Consider the following 12965-nt stretch of genomic DNA (forward strand, 5'->3'; position numbering starts at 1 on the left):
TCATGGAACAGTCTCCAGGATAGATCATATCTTGTGTCACAAATCAAGCCTTGGTAAGTTCAAGAAAATTGAAATCCTATCAAGTATCTTTTCTGACCAGAACATTATGAGACTAGATATCAATTACAGGAAAAAAACTGCAAAAAGTACAAACACATGGAGGTTAACAATACACTACTAAATAACCAAAGATCACTGAGGAAATCAAAGAGGAAATAAAAAAGTACCCAGAAACAAATGACAAGGAAAACATAATGATGCAAAACCTATGGGATACAGCAAAAGAAGTTTTAAGAGGGAAGTTCATACCAATACCATCCTACTGCAAGAAACAAAAAAAATCTCAAATAAACAACCTAAGCTTACACCTAAAGCAATTAGAGAAAGAAGCACAAAAAAAAAAAAAAAACCCAAAGTTAGCAGAAGGAAAGAAATCAAAAAGATCAGATCAGAAATAAATAAAAAAGAAATGGAGCAAACAATAGCAAACATCAATAAAACTAAAAGTTGGTTCTTTGAGAAGGTAAACAAATTGAAAAACCCTTAGCCAGACTCATCAAGAAAAAAAGGGAGAAGACTCAAATCAATAGAATTAGAAATGAAAAACGAGAAGTAACAACTAACACTGCAGAAATACATGAGAGATACATGAGAGTTATACATGAGAGTTACCTGAGAGTTACTACAAGCAACTCTATGCCAATAAAATGGACAACCTGGAAGAAATAAACAAATTCTTAGAAAGGTATAACCTTCCAAAACTGAATCAGGAAGAAATAGAAAAGATGAACAGACAAATCACAAGCACTGAAATTGAAACTGTGATGAAAAATCGTCCAACAAACAAAAGACCAGGACCAGATGGCTTCACAGGCCAATTCTATCAAACATTTAGAGAAGAGCTAACACCTACCCTTCTCAAAATCTACCAAAATATAGCAAAGGGGCAACACACCGAAACTCATTCTACGAGGCCACCATCACCATGATACCAAAACCAGACAAAGAGGTCACAGAGAAAACTACAAGCCAATATCACTGATGAACATAGATGGAAAAATCCTCATAAAACCACTAGCAACCAGAATCCAACAGCACATTAAAAGGATCATAAACCATGATCAAGTGGGGTTTAACCCAGGAATGCACAGATTCTTCAATATACAGATATCAATCAATATGATACACTCTATTAACAAATTGCAGAATGAAAACCATGTGATCATCTCAATAGAGGCAGAAAAAGCTTTTGACAAAATTCAACACCCATTTTTGATAAAAACCCTGCAGAAAGTAGGCATAGAGGGAACTTACCTCATCATAATAAAGGCCGTATATGACAAAACCGCAGCCAACATCGTTCTCAATGGTGAAAAACTGAAACCATTTCCACTAAGATAAGGAAAAAGACAAGGTTGCCCACACTCACCACTATTATTCAACATAGTTTTGGAAGTTATAGCCACAGCAATCAGGGAAGAAAAAGAAATAAAAGGAATCCAAATTGAAAAAGAAAAAGTAAAGCTGTCACTGTTTGCAGATGACATGATACTATACATAGAGAATCCTAAATGTGCCACCAGAAAACTACTAGAGCTAATCAGTGAATCTGGTAAAGTTGCAGGATACAAAATTAATGCACAGAAGTCTCTTAAATTCCTATACACTAATGATGAAAAATCTGAAAGTGAAATTAAGAAAACACTCCCATATACCGTTGCAACAAAAAGAATAAAATACCTAGGAATAAACTTACCTAAGGAGACAAAAGACCTGTATGCAAAAAGCTATAAGACACTGATGAAAGAAATTAAAGATGATACAAATAGATGGAGAGATATACCATGTTCTTGGTTTGGAAGAATAAACATTGTCAAAATGACAATACTACTCAAAGCCATCTACAAATTAATGCAATCCCTATCAAACTACCACTGGCATTTTTCACAGAACTAGAACAGAAAATTTCACAATTTGTATGGAAACACAAAAGACCCCGAAGAGCCAAAGCAATCTTGAGAACGAAAAATGGAGCTGGAGGAATCAGGCTCCCTTGACTTCAGACTATACTACAAAGCTATAGTAATCAAGACAGTATGGTACTGGCACAAAAACAGAAATATAGATCAATGGAAGAGGATAGAAAGCCCAGAGATAAACCCATGCACATATGGTCACCTTATCTTTGATAAAGGAGGGAAGAATAAACAATGGAGAAAAGACAGCCTCTTCAATAAGTGGTGCTGGGAAAAATGGACAGCTACATGTAAAAGAATGAAATTAGATCACTCCCTAACACCATACACAAAAATAAAGTCAAACAGGATTACAGACATAAATATAAGGCCAGACACTATAAAACTCTTAGAGGAAAGCCTGGGCAGAACACTCTATGACATAAATCACAGCAAGATCTTTTTTGACCCACCTCCTAAAGAAATGGAAATAAAAACAAAAATAAACAAGTGGGACCTAATGAAACATAAAATTTTTTGCGCAACAAAGGAAACCATAAACAAGATGAAAAGACAACCCTCACAATGGGAGAAAATATTTGCAAATGAAGCAACTGACAAAAGATTAATGTCCAGAATATACAAGCAGCTCACGTAGCTCAATATCAAAAAAACAAACAACCCAATCTAAAAATGGACAGAAGACCTAAATAGACATTTCTCCAAAGAAAGCGTACAGATGAAAAGCAGGATACAAAAAGCACATGAAAAGATGTTCAACATCACTGATTATTAGAGAAATGCAAATCAAAGCTACAATGAGCTATCACCTCACACCATTCAGAATGTCCATTAACAAAAAACCTTCGAACAATAAATGCTAGAGAGGATGAGGAGGAAAGGGAACCCTCTCGCACTGTTGGTGGGAATGTAAATTGGTACAACTACTCTGGGGAACAATGTGAAGTTTCATTAAAAAACTAGAACTAGAACTTCCATATGACTCAGCAATCCCACTTCTGGGCATATACCCAGAGAAAACCATAATTCAAAAGGATACATGCAGGCCAATGGTCATTGCGGCACTATTTACAATAGCCAGGGCATGGAAGCAACCTAAATGTCCATCAACAGAGGAATGGAGGGTTTCCCTGGTGCCACAGTGGTTGAGAATCTGCCTGCCAATGCAGGGGACACGGGTTCGAGCCCTGGTCTGGGAAGGTCCCACATGCCGCGGAGCGACTAGGCTCGTGAGCCACAATTGTTGAGCCTGCGCGTCTGGAGCCTGTGCTCTGCAACAAGAGAGGCCGCGATAGTGAGAGGCCCGCGCACTGCGATGAGGAGTGGCCCCCACTTGCCGCAACTGGAGAAAGCCCTCACACAGAAACGAAGACCCAACACAGCCATAAATAAATAAATAAATAAATAAATAAATAAATAAATAAATAAATAAATAAATAAATAAAATCCAAAGTTAAAAAAAAAAACAGAGGAATGGATAAAAAATGTGGTACATTTATACAATGGACTATTACTTAGAAATTAAAAAGAGAACAAAATAATGCCTTTTGCAGCAACATGGATGGACCTAGATACTGTCATACTGAGTGAAGACACAGAAAGAAAAAATATCACATGATATCGCTTATATGTGGAATCTAAAAAAAGGAGGGGGGTACAAATAAACCTATTTACAAAACAGAAGTAGACTCATGGATGTAGAAAACAAACTTATGGTTACCAGGGGATGGGGGGGGACAAATTGGTAGATTGGACTGACATATACACACTATCATATATAAAATAGATGACTTATAAGAACCTGCTGTATAGCACAGGAACTCTACTCAATACTCTGTAATGGCCTATATGGGAAAAGAATCTAAAAAAAAAAGAGTGGATATATATGTATGTATAATTGACTCTCTTTGCTGTACATCTGAAACTAACACAACATTATAAATCAACTATACTCCAATAAAAATTTTTTAAAAAATGAACCAAAAACAATGACCCTCAAAGAATCCTAGTCTAATCCCCCATGAAACCATACCATGGAATACTTCCACAATCCATGGCTCACAAAAGGCCCCTAAAACAGATAATTTCCAATAAAGGTGAGTCCATAGAGAAAAGTTACAAAGTATGCAGTGAAATCTATTGCCATGAGATATAGACAGCTGATATAAGAGTCAAACCAAAGGAACCAGAGGAAAATAAAGCTATTAGAAAGAGACTTTGAGATAAGTACTTCAGAATGTTCAAAACGATCATAAAGTAGAATTAATGAAGTAATAATGGCAAATTTAAAGCATAATGAAATGGAAGCCTAGAAATGAAAAATGTAAAAATTAAAATTTAAGAAAATAATACTTTGGTTCATTACAGAGTAGAGTTGATACAACTGAAGACAGAATTATTGAATTGAAAAATAGATCTGTGAACGGCACTCAGAAACCAGCACAGAGAGATATTTTGGTCATCTTTTAAAAATATGAAAGAGTATAAAGCATGGAAAATAGAGTATCTCCAAGATACATCTAATAATATTTCAGAAGAAAAAGCCATATTTAAAAATTAACTGTGGAGAAATTTGATGAAAGATTAAATCCTTGGAGGAAGATGCCAAAATGTAAGGAGAAAAAAAATTGTCACATGCAACAGTTCCCTAACTTAAAAGTAACAAAACAGCACACAATCTTTAAAAACTGCCAGAGTAAAGAAGACAAATGGAGGACTATCAGAAGGATGGCATGTTTCTTATGCAAAAGAGTGAATGACAGAAAATGACATTGTAAAATCTTAAACATGCTCAAAAATTATAATTCTGTAGTCAAATAAATTATTATTGATAAGTGGATGTGAATGGGAAAACAAAATTTTTTCAAGCAAATAATAATGGTTCTATTGCAAATAGACTATCACAGAAGAAGTCCTCAAGAATACACAACAGCAAGAAGGAAAATCAACTCAAAGGAGAAATAGATTTCAAGAGGCAACTAATAAGAGGCTATAATTACATATATTTTTCCCCTAAAAATACTATCAATTCATCTATTTTTAGTGATAAAGTATTAAAAGTTTTTAAATTCTTTACATTTATAATTTTTACTATAAGCATATTATTTTCTAATAAGTAAAACAGTAAAAATGTCTTTTAAAACTTGAAAGAGAGACTAACATTGGTAATTTTCAGCCTCTGCTCACAGGCCTATCACCTTGGAAATTCTATTAGTTCTCTGAGAAGGGTTTATCTAGTACCACTGGTACTGCTTAGGTGATAAATCAAAATTGACATACGGATGAATTTCAAATTTATCTATCATGAAAGTAAAAAAAGAATCACAATCACAGAGAAGTTATCCTAGTATCAAAGGATAGAGGTAGCTCTACAATAAAATATAAATTACTTGGATAAAATATTACCCTTGAGATACTTCACAGGAGATAGAATAAATACATAAGAAAATGCCTTGCTTATAGCCTGGGATGTTACCATGCTAAGGGTTCATGATTGGTGAGGAAATATTTCATAGAATTGTGGATGTACTAAGCAATCCCTATCATGAACCCTGAATCACAGCCTATCATGAAGTCAACCAGGACTTTTAATACTAGAAAAAGAGCGTTAAATTATAATACTTTCTGTGGTTTTTTGTGGAGGTGAAAATCCATGCAGACAACTTTGCACCTCCTTGAGTCATGGTTTCAGGTTATCAGTCAGAAAAAATGAAAGAAAATAAAACCTCAAAAAAATAAATAAATAAATAAATGAAATTCTGTCATCTGCAACAATTTGGATGAACCTAGAGCATAATATGCTTAGTGAAATAAGTCAGACAGAGAAAGACAAATGCTGTATAATATCACTTATATATGGAATCTAAAAATAATACAAATTAATGTATATGCAAAATAGAAATGGATTCACAGATATAGAAAAGTAACTTGTGGCTATAAAAAAGGAGAGGGGTGGGGAGAAGGAAAAATTAGGGGTATGAGAGTAACAGATATAAACTACTATGTATAAAATAGGTAATTGACAAGGATATATTACATAGCACAGGGAATTATAGCCATTATCTTGTAATAACTTATAATGGAGTATAATCTAAAAAAATACTGAATCACTATGTTTTAAAACTGAAAAATAATATTGTAAAGCAATTATACTTCAATTAAAAATCCTATTAAAATTTTTAAAAATACATGCAAAGTGCTGGGAGGAGGCATTCAATTTTGAAAATGTTCTTACTTGTTATATACACAAGTATTCATGGGTAAAATGATACTATTTGTTATTTGATTTGAAATATTCCAGTGCTTCCTCACCCCCAAAAGATTTCATCTGGGGAGACAGATGAAACAAGAAATGTAGAATGCTGATACTTTTCAAAGCTAAGATTATGTTTACACAGGAATTCCCTGTATTATTCTCTTGTCTCTTGAATGTTTTAAAAATCCGTAATAAAAAAGTTTTTAAATATACAAAAAAAAAAAAAAAAGCACTGTAGAGAAGCACATTTGGGGCCCCTATTATATCTGTTTTGTGACTATCAAGAGTTAGGTTTCTTTTGTCTTGGCTTTAGTTAAGAGTCAGACCCATTCACAGAAGTGACCTTTATTAAATACGGAATATTAGAATGAACATTTATATGTATGCCCTGATCTCTTTAAACTTTTGGAAGATAATAATAGAAACCATACGGTATCTTAAGCAAAAAGTGTGAGATGTATTATGAGGATTGTCATAAAAACAAGGCCAAATTCATAGAGAAGAACATACCAAGCTTGAAGCAGCAGTATTAAATGAGGAAAGCTCTTGAACACAGAAGCAGTAGCCACTGAGACAATTCCCTCTTGCTCATAACATTCTAAGTCAGTACTGAAATATAGGGCAAACTCAAATGACAGTCTGCAGAGGAGGCACTTCAAACCTTTGGCTGTGTTTTCTTATCCTGCCAACTCAATACTCATGCTGGGTGAACAATGGCCTCTCTCTAGTATGACCACAGACTGGATAGGTCCCTTTGGTTGCAGCCATATAATATGGCAATTTAGCAGCTCGGTTTGCACAACAGTGTGGATTGGAAAATACCAGCCCCTCTCCTGGTGTGCTAGGTCCAAGTTTTTCTTTTGACTAGAATTAATTACTTCAAGCACTAGTCCATAATGGGTTTCCATGGATGTCTGCATGAAGCCAACTCCTTTTATGAATCCAGCCTGCAAGAAATCAGTCTTGGACAAATTGACCATTAGCTCTCAGAGATAGAATATATATTTCACAGAGACTATGATTAGAGAGAGTAGCCAGGCAGAGCAGTTGTCCAAAGCCAGGAAAAGAAAATCTGCCATAAACCAAGCCAGGTTTTCTTGTTCTCTCTCTCTCACCATCATCTTTCTTCTGCTTCACTATACATATTCATCCTTTATCACTCTGAGAACCAACTTCCTTTGTTTCTCCCTGCATATGATAGATGATATCACCCCCTGCATTTGAATTTGTATGTTCCCAGTTTCAGCAACAAGTACAGTCCAAGTCCAAATTTCTTAGAGAAAGAATACCACTGGCTCTGTTTTTGTCAAATATTAATCCCTGTTGAATATACTATGGCTCAGGGAGACAGGGTAACATACTATAAGCATACCTTCCATTAGTGGGAATGGTAGTAGTATTCAGAGACAGAGCAAAGCAGCAACTGGAGAGAGATTGCTCTATCCTAAAGCCTGCCCCCACCTGTATGTATTATCTCAGTGAATTTTAATCAGTTTCAACTCAGGACAGTTTCATGGGTATCATTTCCACTACTCTTTATCCTCATCTTCACTATATAATCAATAACTCATCACTGTCAATTTTATATATTTGATATTTTTAAACTTCTTATAGTGTAAGAAAAATAAAAATAGAATTGTGTGAATCAATTATAGAAAAAACCTTGCTTAAGCGGGGCATTCTCAGTGAGGCCTTCTCACCCTCCTCTACAGGCCATAACTCCTCACAATATAATCACTGAGGAGGTAAAACTGTTATAACTGAGTAAACTGTGGGGAATTTTTTGAGGTTGTTTTTGTAAAAATTTTTTTTTGGTTTAGCCACAGAACTCCCTGTTCTAGAATTTTGTGGCCCTCCATCAAATGATGCTCAGAAATATGATATAATAAATATGACTAGATAAAAAATTAGTCTTAACTTTAAGAATTTTCTTTGTGACCTAGGAAATTCACATATACTCTCTGGACCAGCTTCTTCACTCAAATCCAATCTCTTATCTACTATTCAAAAAAACAATCTTTGAAAATATTACTTCTCTCTTAAATGATTCCTACCTATAACTAGGGTATGACTTCAGTTGAAAAGTGACAGAAATCCAACCAAATCAGCTATAGAATTTTGGAAGGGTTAAACAACAAAACAACTTCCGGGTTTCATATCATATAGCTTCCACCACAGAGAGGACTGACTATTCCAATTCAAAAGATCTTGGGGTCAAGACCCCCTCTGAGCCAACAGAAAAAAATGTAGCTGGAGAAAGTCCTGTAAAAACTTAGTAGGTTCAAAAATACATATACAGACACTGGGATCATTCCAGAGAGACATGGAATGCATGTTAGGGCCGACATCTTATAGAGAGGCTCCTATAGACTATATTGACTTCTTAAATAACCATGTGATTATTCTAGGTTACAAGTCATAAAGTCCATAATGATAGGAATTACATCTACTTAACTCACAAATCAAGCCTGAAGAAACGGAAATAGACCTACAATTTATTGCTTATGTGCTGTATATTTATACATGTTTTAAAAATTTCATATTTGATATTAACACTACTATGAAGAAAATAAAATCATTTCCTCTCTCTCTCTTTAAATGAGGAAACTGAAAATAATAGTATAAAAATATAATCACTTAGCTTAGAGTTTGGATCCAATTTGGTCTCATTCCAAAGCCCATTTTCTTTATGATATTATACTTCCCCTTATCAGGTTCCAGGATTTCCTGGACACTCAAATGTTGGTGGAGATGAAATTGATATTTTAATCATTTTCATTCCTAGGGTATAAAATGAAAAATAATTTACATAAGCAGTGGCAGTTGAGTCATGCAGACAGTCACATGTGGTAGTGAGCAACTCCAATAGACAGCTTGAGCAGACATTTATGCCTATGGGGATGAAGTCTTTAGAGGCCCATGTTGCAGAATTTACAGAGAAGAAACTCAGTAAATGTATGTTGAATGACTATTGAATAACCTATTACCAGCTAGCATTGTCTGTTCCTCAGTTATGTATACAACACTTCACTGACAGTTCCAAGGATAGCAAAGGGGCACTCTTTGAGCTAAGAAGACCCTAATGCAATACTCCACTTTATCAGTGTTAATATTTTTTATACTAAGGCACTATGATAAAATAAAATAACTCCCAGTGATGATAAATAACTCATGAAAACTACAGTGGAACTAAAAATATTCTTGGGTTTAAAAAGTTATCTATGGGCTTCCCTGGTGGCGCAGTGGTTGAGAATCTGCCTGCCAATGCAGGGGACACAGGTTCGAGCCCTGGTCTGGGAGGATCCCACATGCCGCGGAGCGACTAGGCCCGTGAGCCACAATTGCTGAGCCTGCGCGTCTGGAGCCTGTGCTCCGCAACAAGAGAGGCTGCTACAGTGAGAGGCCCATGCACCGCGATGAAGAGTGGCCTCCACTTGCCGCAACTGGAGAAAGCCTTCGCACAGAAACGAAGACCCAACACAGCCATAAATGAATGAATAAATAAATAAATGAATAAATAAAAATTAAAAAAAAAAGCTATCTATGATACTACTTTAAAAAACTGGTATATTTATTTTTGTACTTATAACTTACTTCTGACACATGTAATTTTAAAAACAGAAATTAATACAGATGTTCCAATCAATAAAAATGTGAACAATGAGTAGAAATTCATAATTTATAATCAAAATGCTGTCACAAATTGTTTTACTTTGAAAATGATTCCCCCTCTGTAAAATATTTTTTCCAGTAGTCATCTGCATATTCAGTTTAACCATTGCTGGGGAGGGGAAAATTCTCCCCTTCACCCCACTTGAGTTCTGTGTCTTGACACAAGACTGTTCAACAGGAGAAAAAGAAAGTTAAATTAGTGTGCACAGAGGTCTCATAAAAATGAGACCTAAGAAGTGACCAAAGCTTTTGTACTTTTAAGACAAAGAAACCATCAATTTGTGAGGAAATGACAGGACAAAGAATATGTTTTGGGTGCTTAGCTAGTGAAGAATCTAAACATATTTTGGGCTTAGAGTACTAAATTAAAGAAGTAAAAATGTTTATATAGGCTTCTCAGCTCGATTTCACTATCTCAGGCAATAAGGGCTTCTTTCTATCTCCAGACGCAGGGGGTGCACCTTTCACAGGACAGACTTATTTCCTACTCTCAGAGAGACAGATAAGAGGGTTAGAGAGATGTTTTTGCTTATAAGATGCTGCTCTGAGAAGAAAATATTGAGAACTGTGTCCCAATCAACAACTTCATTCAAGTTACTGAGTTACTGAGTGATTTTTAAGGAACTGTATACTGCAGGTTACAAATACAATGCTTCAACTCTGTGATTTCATGTATCTTTAAAATTCTGTAAAATCAATTTTTCTATAATACTGAGACTATTAAATCTTATTTTAATTGATGTTTAATATTCAATCATTTTTAAGTGTATAATTATATAGTTTTGATAATCACATACAGATCCATAAGAACTACCACCATAATAAAGATACTAAACACTTCCCTTGAATAAAGATACTTTAATATCCCTATCTCAGCCCCTGGAAACCACTCATCAATTTTTTCTTTCTATAAATATAAATGCAATCACACGGTGTGTAAAGTTTTCAGTCAGACTAATTTGAAATGGCATTAAGCTTTTAAGATTAATCCACAATGTGTGTATCAGTAATTCATTCCTTTTGTTGCTGACTAGTCGTCTATTGTACTATTATTTCCTTATCTATTCATTAGTTATAAACATTTGTATTGTTTGCAGGTTTGGGCATTATTATGAATAAACTTCTATGAACATTTATGCCCAAGTTTTAGTATGAACATATGTTTTCATTTCACTTGAGTAATTATCCAGAGGTGAGATTGCGGGGACATACCTAAATATATATTTAACTTTATAAGAAACTATCACACTGATTTACTTTTTTTTAAAAAATAAATTTATTTATTCATTTATTCATTTTTGGCTGTGTTGGGTCTTCGTTGCTGCATGTGGGCTTTCTCTGGTTGCAGCGAGTGGGAGCTACTCTTTGTTGCGGTGCACGGGCTTCTCACTGTGGTGGCTTCTCTCATTGCTTAGCATGGGCTCTAGGCGTGTGGGCTTCAGTAGTTGCAGCACATGGGCTCAGTAGTTGTGGCCCACGGGCTTAGTTGCTCCATGGCATGTGGGATCTTCCCAGACCAGTGATCGAACCTGTGTCCCCTGCATTGGCAGGCAGATTCTTAACCACTGCACCAGCTGGGAAGTCCATGTAACATTGATTTTCAAAGTTGCTGTACAATTTTGCATTTCCAAATCAATGTATGTGAGTTCAAGTTGCTCTGTAACTTTATCAGTTTTTTTCTTTATTGAAGTATAGTTGGTGTACAATATTATAAAAATTAAAGGTATACAATATAACAATTCCCAAATTTTGACGGTTATGCTCCATTTATAGTTATTATAAAATATTGGCTATATTATCTGTGCTGCACAGTATATTCTTGTACCTTATTTTATACAAAATATTTTGTACCTCTTAATCTCATACCCTTATATTTCCCCTCCACCCATCCCTCTCCCCACTGGTAACCACTAGTTTGTTCTCTACATCTGTGAGTCTGTTTTTTTAAATTGAAATATAGTTTATTTACAATGATGTGATAGTTTCAGGTGTACAGCAAAGTGATTCAGTTATACTGAAATGTAAATACATATATTCTTATATTCTCTGCCATTATAGGTTAATACATGATATTGAGTATATTTCCCTGTGCTATAAAGTAGATCTTTGTTAGTTATTTTATATATAGGAGTGTGTATGTTTTAATCCCAAATTGCTGATTTATCCCTCTCCCCACTCTCTCCCCTTTGGTAGCCATATGTTTGTTTTCTATGTCTGTGAGTCTCTTTCTGTTTCAGAAATAAGTTAATTGCATGATTTTTTTAGATTCCACATATAAGCAATATATGATATTTGTATTTTTCTGTCTGGCTGACTTCACTTAGTATAATAATCTCTAGCTCTGTCCATGTTGATGCAAATGGGATTATTTCTTTTTTATAGTTGAATAATATTCCATTGTGTATATATACCACATCTTCTTTATCCATTCAACTGTTGATGGACACTTAGGTTGTGTCCATGTCTTGGTTATGTAAGTAATGCTGCTATGTATATTGGGGGGCATATATCTCTTCAATTTATAGTTTTCTTTGGATATATGTCCAATAGTGGGATTGCAGGATCATATGATAGCTCTATATTTAGTTTTTTAAGGAACTGCACACTGTTCTCCATAGTGGCTGTATCAATTTACATTCTCAACAACAATGTAGGAGGGCTCCCTTTTCTCCACACCCTTTCCAGCAGTTATTATTCACAGATTTTTAGTGATGGCCATTGTGACCAATATGGGATGATACCTCACTGTAGTTTTGATTTGCTTTTCTCTAATGATTAGTGATGTTGAGCATCTTTTCATGTACCTTTTGGCCATCTGTATGTCTTCTTTGGAGAAATGTCTATTTAGATCTACCCATTTTTTTTGATTGGGTTGTTTGTTTTTTTGATATTCAGCTGCATGAGCTGTATGCATATTTTGGAGATTAATGCCTTGTTGGTCTCATTGTTTGCAAATATTTTGTCCCATTCTGTAGGTTGTCTTTTTGTTTTGTTTATGGTTTCCTTTGCTATGCAATTGCTTTTAAGTATAATTAGGTCCCATTTATAAAACTGTCACTTTT

At 34.8% G+C, this 12965-nt stretch overlaps 1 pseudogene across 1 annotated transcript in view; it reads left to right on the forward strand.

Moving 5' to 3' along the window:
- The window catches only part of LOC309604887 (DNA endonuclease RBBP8 pseudogene), a 421592-nt pseudogene that overhangs the window by 316384 nt on the left and 92243 nt on the right, over positions 1-12965 (forward strand). The gene's annotated exons all lie outside the window — the stretch shown is intronic.

Source organism: Balaenoptera borealis, assembly GCF_965194805.1.
Source record: "Balaenoptera borealis genome assembly, chromosome: 11".
In the NCBI taxonomy this organism is placed as follows: domain Eukaryota; kingdom Metazoa; phylum Chordata; class Mammalia; order Artiodactyla; family Balaenopteridae; genus Balaenoptera; species Balaenoptera borealis.